Raw genomic sequence first — 13175 nt, 5'->3', positions numbered from 1 at the left:
AGCGGCTCAGAATTGTGAGGAGCAACATAGTAAAAAGACAACCCGGGGAAAATATAAAGAAGCCGAAAAACCAATCATAAGTAAAAACCTTTTAATAAAAGTGATAGCTTAAAGACAAACAGCCAGAGGCACTGTAAAACAAAAGATCTATCTAATACAACAAAAAAAGGACAACTGGTAACCTCTGTTGCTGACAAAATCAACTTAAACACAAAGAAGAACAGCCTCTCCAGTACAGGGAGTAAGTGAACAACTCCAGTCCACAATTACTGGCAAAGGGACCCATGGGCTGCCACAATTCGCACATCTTGGAGTCAGATGGCCGACTGGCAACCATTGTATGCCGCTCCAGGCTTTTAAACTTAGCCCCTGATGAGCAATCACAGTCAGGTGTTGCCAATCACCCAGCTGAGAGGAGGAGGTACCTGGAGAGCGCACACGCTGACACAGCTGAAATGCACATCTCAGGGGGCACTGTGGTTACTCTTATCCGTTAATATGGACGCCTAAATAAAATGACGGCATGGAGCAACAGGTAGTGATGGTGAGATGAAGCCTCATGAGGCATTGAACCACTTCAGCCAATTGGTTTGAGAAAGGGTTCATTTCTCGGAGCTTCATGTGCACACGAAACCACCTACTGGCCAAGTGTATAATCACAGGCAGCTGTATCTGAACCACATAATGTGATGCATTGAATTTTTGTGTCTGTTATGGCTGTTGGGAATGACTATGAATTACAAAAATGTATGACCAAATCATTTCTGTACATAAATTATCACATATGTGCATAATAAAATATTTTTTGAATGTATTCTGTGTGTAAATTTTCCCAAAATGGTAGTATCATATGATATGGCAGGTTGTGTAATAATGTTTTTCTGTCACTTTAGGAAAATGGCATGGGCTTAAGCAGGCAGAGGACAGTGGAAGTGCTTGTGGAACTAGGAAGAGGGGACTGAATATGCTTGTGTAACTTGGACAATGATGTACAGGACAGGGGACATTTTATTCATTTTTTATTCAGAAATAACAGTTTCTCAACAGTTTTTGGTTTTGTCGATGTCCACATGTCAGAAGTAAGGCTAACAGCAGCCACCTTTTCCACTTTAGCCTTAGCCTTCTCCTTAGCTGACTCATACTTGGCCTCTACCATGGCCTTCAGAGCCTAAAGGAAAAAATATATAGTGCTGAACTGTGAGACACAATAAAGTACTCATTTGTTTCATGCATGCACCCATACATACCTGCCTTGTAGGGAGGACATAATTAGGATCCAGTTTGGACACAAATGCCCTGAATCCAACATCATCCACAATACTGAAGGGCTGAGTGTCCTTCACTATCATGGAGACGAGGGCTTCATCCAGCTCTTGTTTTCTGGTGGCTGGTTAAAAGAGAATAAATACAGTGTCTGTTACCTGTCTTTATTTGCACAATAAACAAAAGTGAACAGGGAAAAATTGTGATGGTGCATTTGTAATATTGTAATGACTTACCTTGGCTGGGTGAAGCTCCAGTTTCCTCCTTATTCTCATGCAAGGCACGGTAATGCCTCAGCATGGATGAGGTGTTGTTATTGTACCCCAACTCCTTGGAGCACAATAAACACCTCACCTTTGAATAAAATAAGAAACTGAAAAATACAGTTCTTGATAAGCAAATCTAATGTGTCTGAAATAGAGTTAGATTTAGCTTACCTTATTAGGAGTTATCAAATCAAAGTGTTCCTACACAGGGGAAATCCTCCTCTTCCTAACTGGCTCCATCTTATCACCTATCCTTCTCTCCTCACTCTCCTAAATCTCCAAACTATCTCTCTCTCTCTAAACTCTCCAAACTATATAAACGCGATCCAAACTATCCAAACTCTCAACTGACCACAACTCTCCACCAACAACCCACATTTTGAATGGAGCCTGAGGGGTTTATATTGCTGTCAAACCTCCTGGCAAAATCTGAACCACTTCCCGAAGCAGTCACGTGGTGCAGCCGGGCAGCGAGGCTTCGGACGTCATCATTTTTGGCTCCTCCCCTAAATGAAGCAAGCCTCGACACGCGCTTCGAGGAAACGCCCCCTCCATTACTCGACACACGTTTCGAAGCGTCGGGACATCTCGTAACATCACTAGCAACAGGTAACGCACGGGCCTTGGGTGCCGATAACAAAATCTTTAATATTGATTGATAATTTAGCTTTCCAATATTTGCTTTCTCCAAATTTCCCAGAGACAGCTGATAATTTAATGGCCCACATGAATGTTTTTGACTAAAATGCACATGAATCTGCCACAAATTCCACTTAGGACTTGCACACTAGTGTGAGGATTCCTGCCTGATCCTAGTGTGTTTCCCTCTATTTTGTCCCCGATCACCTCTCCTCATCTGTGCTGTCATTTCCCTGTCTGTTTGTGATTGTTTGCCATGTGCTTGTGTTTTGTTTTGTGTTCCTCCACAGTACCCTCCTCCGAGCTCCGCCCCCTGACACGCCTCGCTCAGTCAGCACAGCTGTACCTCATCTCCATTGATCACCTCCAGCTGGATTAAATAACCTGGTCTTCAGTCAACTCGCCGTCAGTCCGTCCGTCCACCTACCCGACATCACGTCCCGTAAGTCTGTTCTGTCGCTGTTCTCGAGAAACTCCAGTTCTGACTCCGGTCTGTTTCCTGTTCCGTTTCCTGTTCCTGCCGTTCAGCGTCGAGCCTCGGGCATTCACCTGAATGAAGAAGATACCAGATCGTTCCACGGAGATCATCTGCTGCAATCTTGGCAATCCTGTGTCGAGCTTCGAGTGTCACACAGTCGACCCTGCCTTTCCGTTCAGGGTCGAGCCTCGGTTATCACCTGTACGAAGAAGCCTTCCAGTTTGTTCCTCGGAGATCAGCTGTCGAAGGTTTGGCCATCCTGTGTAGATCCTTGGGTGTCACACAGTTGATCCTGCCAATCGGCTGGCTGGTGGAGAACCTCGGGATTCCCACCAAGCCAGTAAGCCTGCTGTGGAGAAGCCTCGGGATTCCCCAGCGAAGCTCCGCCCACCCTGCTACGATCTGGCTCGGATCGGAGTAGCTCATAAATGCGCATTTGGACTTCAGAGACTGGTTGTGTTGGGGGTCACAGAAGTCCACATTGTGGATGAAGTTTCTCCTCTGTGCCAGAGAGGAGATCAGAGGAGGAGGAGTTTTCTTCCTCTCTATTTGACTCAGACTTTTGGTGTGTTTTCCTGTTTGCTCTCACTGCCTGGGAGAAATAAATACCTGGTTCCAAAGAGACTTTGCTGTGTGTCTGCATTTGGGTCCGTTTATCAACACGCCACATAACAACTAGGATGCTGGCTCATTAAAGAAACAAATTAAATCAGTGAGGTTCGTCCTATAAATTGCCTATAAGGTAACGTGAGGTTTGTAAATGAGGGGCACATAAACGATAATTAAATAAATATTTAATTTATTGACCCACAGTCCAATCATTTAGCTTCAAGGTGTTTATGGAACTTTGATTCACCATTTGCCTTGATTGGAACTTCAAAAATACAGAACAGCTGTTTTGGAAGAAACCGAATCACTGAGACTGCACCATATCACTCACTCATCTGATACTCATATTTTACCAGTGGTTTGATTTAATGATATCTTTGTACTTTTTTTTTTTTTTTTAGACTGTCCTGCTGCACTACAACAGGCTTGGACATTTGTTTAACCCTTTATAACCTTGGGGTCCCTGTACCAGGACCAGGTTATTAAAATGCCACCTGTCGCATTTCAAAGCTTATTGAACGGGGAATGTTCACCAAAGAGGCAGCCTAGTACCAGTTTCACAGTACACAAAATAATGCAGAATAACACCGCAAGGGTCAACTGACTCAACATCTGGAAAACATCTCATTACTTCACAGGATTCCATCCTTACACTATACATGCACTGTACTTTGGCAACATCATAAGATTAGATATGACTGGAATGGATGCAGTATTGCTTCACTTCTGTTTCATTAAAAATGTAGAGTTTGCATGTTCTTTACCATCAGTTTTTTACTGACTTCTTGTTATAAAACTGTTATTTATACTCTATTTTACAGTTTAATTGGTCTGAAGTAAAAAATGTCAGCTTTTCAGATGTCACTGGTGATGGAGACGAGGAGACTTATTGATTTTCAAAACTCTCCCACGTGTCTTTTATCCATGGAGCACTAAGTTTGCAGTTGTGGAGCTGTCACAGACTGAATTGTGTTTTTTTTTTCTCCGGTGGAAATTTTAGAAAATAGTAAAGGGTTTAAGGGATTAAATAATGACAACATATTTTGTCCTGACAGGCAACCTTGCGTAGTCTTGTTAACATTGACTGTCAAAGGTAAACGTTATGGGATGGGGGTTGGTTAAAGGGCATCACATCACATCAGGCTGTGGTCTGCATTTTGTGTTTGACCAAAAGTAGTGTTGTTTTCTTTAACTCACAAACCTCAATTAGTCATCTGGGGGCAGCAGAAACAAACCTTAGACACAATTTTAACATAATATTATCCCCTTATAATGTTGAAATTTATCACGTGTTAGTGAGCAACAGACCAACAGATATGGAGCACCATTATCATTCATTTGGACTCATGTTACTGTCCACCTGATAAATTCTGAAGGAAAAATCTGCCTAAATGCTGCACTATGTTCACTTGCTAATTGCAAACTTTGCCGAAATTCAAAGCATGAGCTGAGGGAATCTGCAGAGTTGGGTAATAGTACTCTGGTTTAAAGCTACATTAATCACCTTTCACTTGCATAAATCAAAGTTAGTTAAAGCTGCTATTATCAATATTTATATATATATCTGTATTAATAACCGACTAAATGAGTTATTTCATGTGCATGTGTTCAACGGAGCGAACGGTGCCACACATACAGAAGCCCACTGTTCAAAACTTTTGGCCAGTAAAACTAAATTGAAGAATGAGGTGGAAAACAATCAGATCCCTCCCTAATGGTGAAGCATGATGAATACGAATTTATAGTAATTAACATTTTTGCACCATACTACACACTTACAGAGGAGAGAAGAATAAATCCAACAGAGACCTGCTGGATTTAATTTGGAATTCCAGTTTATTCACCTGTTCTGCCAGTATACTGGGAGCAGATTGAAGAAAACCTCATCCACTGAGTCCACAGACATTTTTGATGTTATTGGTGAAGCAGGGACACCAAATGGTAGCTTGCAGTACTACAACTGCATCAGTCATCAGATCTTCACTTTGACATCGATGCAGTTGGGCTGATTTAAATTCTTGGTGGCTCAGGTCAGATAAATCAACCACAAACCAAACCTATCTGTCTTGACACAATCAACCAGCTTTGATCATTCTGATGAATTGTGTGCATGTGTATGTGTGTTAGACTGTTATCAGAAGTTTGATTCCTGCCCTGGCTGTCTCTGTTACCTACGGGCTGTAGGTAACAGAGACAGCCAGTTAACTGCTTTGGATTTTGAGCAGACAGTGTTGCTACGTAGATATCCAGACATCAGGGCAGAGGGTGTTCCCTTGACAGAAAAGGGAGCTAGATGGGGGACTATATCGCAGCATGGCACGGGGCCGGTTTCTAGCCGAGGATAAGGCGTCAGGCTGCAAATCGTTCTTCATTTGTGAAGGTGAAGGTCAAAAGCTAAATTTGTATAAACTCATGGAGAAAGATTTTATCAAAACGTGACTGACATGCACAAATTAAAACCGTTTGTGCTCACATTATCGCAGCCTTTTATTTAAAAAGACAAACACAAAGTCATGTTCATATACATTGTATCTTTTTAGAAACATATATTAATTCATTCATATAGTCAGCATACTAAACTCTTTTGGTGATTACTTTTGTTGAAGAATAACTTACATTACCTTTATGGAATTACATAATTGAATTACAAAATAAATAAATGGGAAATGGTTTGCACTTATATAGCACTTTATCACCTTAGCAGTCTCAAAGTGCTTTGCACTGTTTCCCATTCAACCACTAATGGAGCTGAGCTGCCATGCTTCAGGAATACATTCACACACCAATGGTAGGCCATCGGGAGCAACTTGGAGCTTAGCCTTGCCCATGGACATTTCGGAATATGGATACGAGGAGCAGGTGATTGAACCCCCAACCTTTCAATTAGTGGGCAATCCGCTCTACCATCTGAGCCGCAGCCCTGTACAACTGCTACAGTTACTGTGTAAAAATATGTAATTGAATTACAGTTACTATCCAAAAAGTTGGTGATACAAAGCACACCGAGGTGGTTGGCCATGTCATCAGAGAAGACAAAGACGTTTTTGAAAAGATTCATTCAGGAGCCAGGGTCAAAAACCTGAGAACAGTCCTGTAGATAGTTCTATCATCACTTAGCATGGGGTCAACGTGAATGTAGACCATAGACTGCATATAAAAATGAACATGGCTCTGAGCCCGATGCGGAAGTGCCTTAACCTGTAATTTCACCGGGTGCCGCTAGAGGTTGGCTCCAAAAAGCCTCCGGCTCCATAGACTGCCATTTAACTTCTTTCATAAATTCTCAGTCAATAATATTTCTCCACAAGTTTTCTGTATGTCATTCGCTAAATTCACTCTTCCAGATTATTGTTCTGGCACAGGTGCTAAACTGGCCTGCCTCCAGACCCATTTAAAGAATTTGGCACATCATGAAATAAAAAACAAGACAAAGGATACCCTGAACTGGGGAGCAGCTGAAATCCTTTATTAGGCAAGAAAGGGACATTTAACCCCTGAAACTCCAGCAACTGGTCTCCTCTGTCCTCAGACAGTCTTGTAAAATGAAGAGATGATGCAAAACAGTGGTAAAAAATGACCCTTTCCAAACTTTTTTGAGACATTTTGCTGGCATCAAATTAAAATAAGCACATATTTTTCATAAAACAATAATATTTTAAAAATGTTCCATTTTATATGTTGTCTTTTGTCTATTTGCAATTAATATATGGGTTTACAGGATTTGCAAATCATTGGATTCTGTTTTTATTTCAAATTTACACAGCGTCCCAACCTTTTTGGAAATGGGATTGTATTTAGTCTTTATCAAATTTCACAATTTTTGCTATGCTCATGCCATGTATGTTCCAGAAACGTAATATAAACTTTGATGCAAATCGACCACATGGTGGCACCTCAGCAAAGCTGTAAATATCCATGTTTGTTATTGCGCCAAAATGTATTTGTGTTTTTAATATATGTGTTTGAATAAAAAATGTTTCGTAAATATCAGAGGCCTTTAAACTTTTCAATTACTCAGGTGACCCAGGAGGGGGCACTATATTAAATACAAATGCATTTTGTAAAATAATTCATTAACCGTACACATTACTCTCTCTATACTATATATATATATATATATATGCAAGTGTTTGTTTTATTGAGCTACATTTGCTTATAAAGCCTGCGCCCACTTTCACTTGGGTTTTATCTGAAAAATTACAATATATGCTAAAACACCCTTTTTCAAAGTAGTCTGCGTTTTCTTTTTTTCTTCACTCAGAGTAACAAAATCAGTGTTCAAAAGATTCTCTGAAAAATGATAAGAGCATTTGCAGTGGTTAGCACTGTCGCTTCACCGTGACAGGTGTTCAATCCTGGGCCTGTTTGGGCCTTTCTGTGTGGAGTTTGCATGTTCTCCCTGCACCTGTGCCTATTCTCTCCGGCCATCCAAACACATGCTTGTCAGGTTAATTGGTGATTCTACAAATTGCCCTTAGGTGTGAATGAGAGCGTGAATTGTTTCTGTGTGTCTATATGTGTTGGCCCTGTGATGGACTGACGACCTGCCCAGGGTGTACCTCGCATTCGCCCAAATTGAGCTGGGATAGGCTCCAGCACCCCCTGTGACCCTGTTCAGCATAAAGCGGGTGTAGATAATGGATGGATTGAAGACTGTAGCCTCCCTAGACAATCCCCAATTTGCGTGAGATTTGAAACATCTTTCAAGTGGAGATGAAGTACATTTCTGAGTCAATAAACTATTTTTGGTGTGTATACACATCGAGGGAGTTCCCTAACGAGCTTTGGCTCCAGGTTTAGCTCACTGCGACAAGCATTGGGTTGCTACACAGATGACCTGAGTTCATATCTAGATTTTCCAAAGACAGAAGAATAAAATCTCAAAGTGTTCTTTCTAGATGCAGCCAATAATGTCACCGTGTAACAATCGACTGGTTAAAATCCTACTGGAAGATGCTCTTGACCTTTTTTTTTTTTTTTACTGTGTTTGGAGAAGTTGGAATTTAAAAAAAACAAAAACAGGTTGCTTCCCAAGGGGGTGGGGGTTAGTTTCAGGTCTTATTTACGTGAGGATGCTTGGCTTAGGTCAATGTGGCTTCTGGTCCAAGTTGCATGGGGGTGCTTGTTTTCAATTCAAGTTTATGTTTATAATTAAAAAAAAATTATTGAAAAGGTGTGTGACAACTGGAATTTATCCAAAGGCTGAATTAAAATGGAATGAGGTGTGAACTATATTTAAACATTTTGTATGTAAACTTTTTTATTGTTCTGTTTTGTAACCAGTGCGAAACATCAGATCCCCAGTGAGCCCTGAACTTCAGGACACAGCTGATTCTCTCAGCACAGTGACTTGCTAGATTTTTTTTTTAGGAATGTTTCACCACTCGTTGCACTGTGATTCACACTTCCAAGGACATAAAAAGACAGACTTTGTAGTCGCATATCCATCGTCTTACAACAAACAGACAAGCAAGAGATTTCACTATCTTTCCAATTCTGATGCAATGTCTTATTCATTACAAGTCTTCGTAAAGTTTATCATTTCTTTTAATTTCTTTGACCTTCAGGGAAAAGGACAGCAGATATCAACTGAAATTGGAATTATTATTAGGTTTTTTTTTTCACTTCTCGAGCTGTCCTGCATGTTGGTGTGCCGCCTTTCATGCCTTAAAACGGTAAAGCTCCCTATGGAAGAAGGCGTGCGCCATTAGAAATTCCCCAGTGTTTCCCTCATGCCTGGTGTTTGACTTTCTCTTGTTTTTCAGTCTTTCATCCTCCCTCTCTGGTACATGGTGTGTACCCTATTCTTCCAGCGTCATCTCTGTTTGTTCTGATAACGAGCATGAGGCGCACACGGCCTGCCCACAGAGAGAGCGACGGAGGCACAGAGAGTGGAATAGAGAGAGAGAGAGCACTCTGTTTTCATAGGAGACTCCTTGTGTTCCACTTTTACCATAATGGCCTATTTGTGTACGGCAATCACGCTCCAACACCTCGCCTCTGATGCCTGGTTTATTTTAAACAATGCAGCGTATGCTTCCCCAGATGAAATTATGTGTGTACGTGTGCATTTGTTTTCATGTGTGTGTATGCGTGCCTGCGTGTGTGTGTGTGTGTGTGTGTGTGTGTGTGTGTGTGTGTGTGTGTGTGTGTGTGTGTGTGTGTGTGTGTGTGTGTGTGTGTGTGTGTGTGTGTGTGTGTGTGTGTGTGTGTTTTTCCAACTATGTGGGAGGTTGACTACCGCACCTCTCATCTGTCGGCTCAGCAGGGTTGCTATGGGAACAACAGAGGGCCGACAGAAGTAATGGAGAGGCTTTGAATTGTTGCGAGGTGACCTTGAATAAGCCACAGCAGCCTTGTTTGCAGGTGAGACGCAGGAGATGCAAAACTGTTGATCATTCCAATTATTTAAAAAAGTTACTGCTCTGAGCCATCCATCCCACAATGCACTGCAGCAAATATGCCTCAAGCTTGTCAGCTCACCCAGTTTAGATCTTTGAACTGCTTTAAAACAAAAAATTAATGCTTTCCAAAAATTCTAAATCTGTCTTCCATCTCAATCCAAGAAACTATTTTACACATAGGAGCACGGCAGATAACCAGAGTGCTGCATTAACACTCAGCTTTTAATTAGAGGCTGATGAAATGGCATGGAAGCCAGGTGGAGGTTCTTTCTGGGAAATTAGTGTCATTAACTGATCAAGTAAAGTAGCCAAAATGCATGGCGGCAGCAGCTGTGCTCCCAAATGAAGAGAAACTGCTAATAGTGGTGTGTGTGTGTGTGTGTGTGTGTGTGTGTGTGTGTGTGTGTGTGTGTGTGTGTGTGTGTGTGTGTGTGTGTGTGTGTGTGTGTGTGTGTGTGTGTGTGTGTGTGTGTGTGTGTGTGTGTGTCTGTGTGTTCACATGGGAGAGTGTGTGTTAAACAGCGTGTATGTGTATTCAGGTCTGTGTTCATGTGTGTGTGCTGACAGGGGAAATGAGGAATTTAGGTCAGAGGAGGTGCAGACCTACTTTGAGAGATTCCCGTTTGTTAACGTTAGGCAACCACCATTTAACACTGATGACTCCTCATCATCATCTTGCTAAGCTTAACCTCTATGACCTTGAGACTGTGACTATGTGTGTGTGTGTGTGTGTGTGTGTGTGTGTGTGTGTGTGTGTTTGTGTGCATGTGTGTGTGTATGAATGATCTCGCTACTGCCACACCAATCAACCACAGCATTGTTATTGATTACACTACACTCTGCTTACCTTTCCTCTTGTATATTTCTTGTTTTACTAATTAGTCTGACCCCAAACACATTTTCAATGGAAATGGGTGGGGCGGAAATCACTCTGGAGCAGGATGGTCAGGAGAAATCTGAGTGAAAGAGAGGGGCGAGGAAAGGAGAAGGTGAATGAATGAGGAGCTGAGGGAAGGAGGCGTGAAATCCCATGATGGGTTTTGCTCAGCATCCTGAGGATTACAGCAGCATCCACATCCAGCAGTGCAGTGGAAGGCAGTGTTCGTGATGTACACACCAGCGGTTTTCAAAATGTAATATCCAGCACTGGAAAGAAAAGAAAAGCCTACTTTTATAAGATGATTATGGTATAAATGTAAACAAAGGTTATGGAGGTTTTATTTCACAGAAGGAATAAAAGAAAGCATGCAGGAGGGAAAATGGTACAAAACTGATAGAAAGAGGGTACTCAGTATAGATTTAGGAATACTGAGGAAACCTGGTTCTTTTTACCAATACATTTGGTACAGAAGCTATTTTGGGGAGCCCTGGTTCTGGAAGTAAAAATATAAAAATGTTTATCTCCCTCAACAAATGTTAGGTGACTCAGTGGGAGCTGTTATATGGCTGCATCAACAATTCTCCCAGTTCAATAATCAGTCCAAATAATAAACAGTTGTGTTGAAAAAGATCTGGTTCTTTGCTACAAGTTACAAGATACAAGTTAACTGAAACTCCCAAGGTGCAGGAAACATCCAATCACTGGACTTCAAATTCTGTCACATGAATGGCTTAAATCAGTTCACTTTTTTGAAGTTTGTGTCAGGTTTGGTAGAATGGAGGAACCAAACAATTCAATAATTCCCATGTAAATAAACTCCCTTTTAACAGAAAGGAACCGCCGACAGAAACAGGCTCAGAGGTGGGCAGCCATCTGCCTCTAAGAGGGGAAAGCAGAGAGAGAAAATGACAGCATAGAGATCCAAAACATGAGCTGCTGGTGGGGCCAACAATCACAGAGCAGAGACATGCAGCTCCATGGCCGGAGACATCTGCAAAAGAAATAGAAACTACACGAGCAGCAACAAAACAATAAGCAAAAAATTATGGGAAAGAAAAAGCATGAAGTTAATGAGATGTCATCATCAAAAAGGAAAGTTTTGAGTCTAATCTTAAAGCTAGAGAGGGTTTCTGCCCCTCAAACACAAACTGGGAGCTGGTTCCACAGGAGAGGAGCCTGAAAACTGAAGGCTCTGCCTCCCATTCTACTTCTGTAAACTCTAGGAACCACAAGCAGACCAGCGTACTGAGAGGGAAGAGCTCTGTCGGGATGATATGGTTCTATAAGATCTCTGATATAAGATGGAGCCTGGTCATGAAGCACTTTGTAAGTCAGCAGGAGAATTTTAAATTATATTCTTGATTTAACAGGAAGCCAATGAAGAGAAGCTAAAACAGGGGAAATATGATCTCTCTGGCTAAATCCCATCAGTGCTCTTGCTGCGGCTCTTGTTTTCTCTGTTTGTATTTCAACTTCAACTCCTGGGGGAAATATGTTGCTGTTTAGCTGCTAAATTGTCCATTATGGTCCCTAGTCATTTACTGAATTCATCTATTGTTTTATACTGGTCAGGTAGTGTACAATAGATAAACCTATTGTGCCTTTTTTTTTTTTTGCTGAAACAGCAGCCTGCTGTGGCTGAAAATATCGGAATAAGAGAAGTGAGACTGAACCAAAACAAATAAAATGCAGACCGCAAAAAACAAATTAATGACTTTGAACAATGCAAAAATGCTTAAAAAAAAAAGGACAACTGCACAGCAATCCTGTGTTGCAGCCCAATCCATTTTTCTATTGTTAAGATGAAAATATTATTAATGTAGCTTTAACGTATCTATATTTTTACAATGAAAATGTATCAAAATTTAGGTAGTAGGTGTGGATGGATCGATCTCTAACAATACAACTTGTTCTGTGGTTGGATTCTAGCATCAATAGGACTAAAATAGCCTATTAATAATGCATTTACCTAAACCATGGCATATTTCTCTCTCTGGCATGATAAATCATTAGCTGCTTTTAACAATCAAAAGCACGTTGGTGATCCTGGCCTTGTGAAAGTTGATATTTATTTACAACCAAATTGTGTGTTATTACCCATTTACTCTATGAAGCTTCATAGTGAATTTCAGGGCATCATTTAACCTTCTGGCCAACAACTTTACTTCTTAAGTGTGTTCTCCCTACTTATTATGTCACTTTTGGCAGATAAAGTTAGAGATTAGCTGGCGAACACAGTGGAGCATTTAGGAGTTAAAAAGACTGATATTTCCCTCCGGAGTTTGTAATAAGCTAAATGGGAGGGAATATTGCACTTAAATTCATCAGGTGGGCACAAAGGGGCAGCAGAAACAAAATTTTTAATTCATATTGTAAATTTGCTGGTTAATTTACAAATCCAGCAGACACTAAGCAATATTGTCATTCATTCAGTTGTGGCAGCTTAAAATCTGCAGTATGGAACTTTTGCCACCCTGTCTAAATAACAAAATCATTGTGGACATGAGTTTGCGTCATGGTTGGTGTTAGATTGGATCCACGGGAGGGATGCTCTGCCTGTGATTTGTTTTTACATTATTGGAGGGTTTGGTTGGGCATAGGGTTAGTGACCAGTTGACTGCAATGAAACAACCAAC

This window comes from Brachyistius frenatus, unplaced genomic scaffold (assembly GCF_029030835.1).
Source record: "Brachyistius frenatus isolate BFR_SWC_R1_liver_20210118 unplaced genomic scaffold, ASM2903083v1 Contig_198, whole genome shotgun sequence".
Lineage (NCBI taxonomy): Eukaryota > Metazoa > Chordata > Actinopteri > Embiotocidae > Brachyistius > Brachyistius frenatus.
This window is presented reverse-complemented; position numbering follows the sequence as displayed.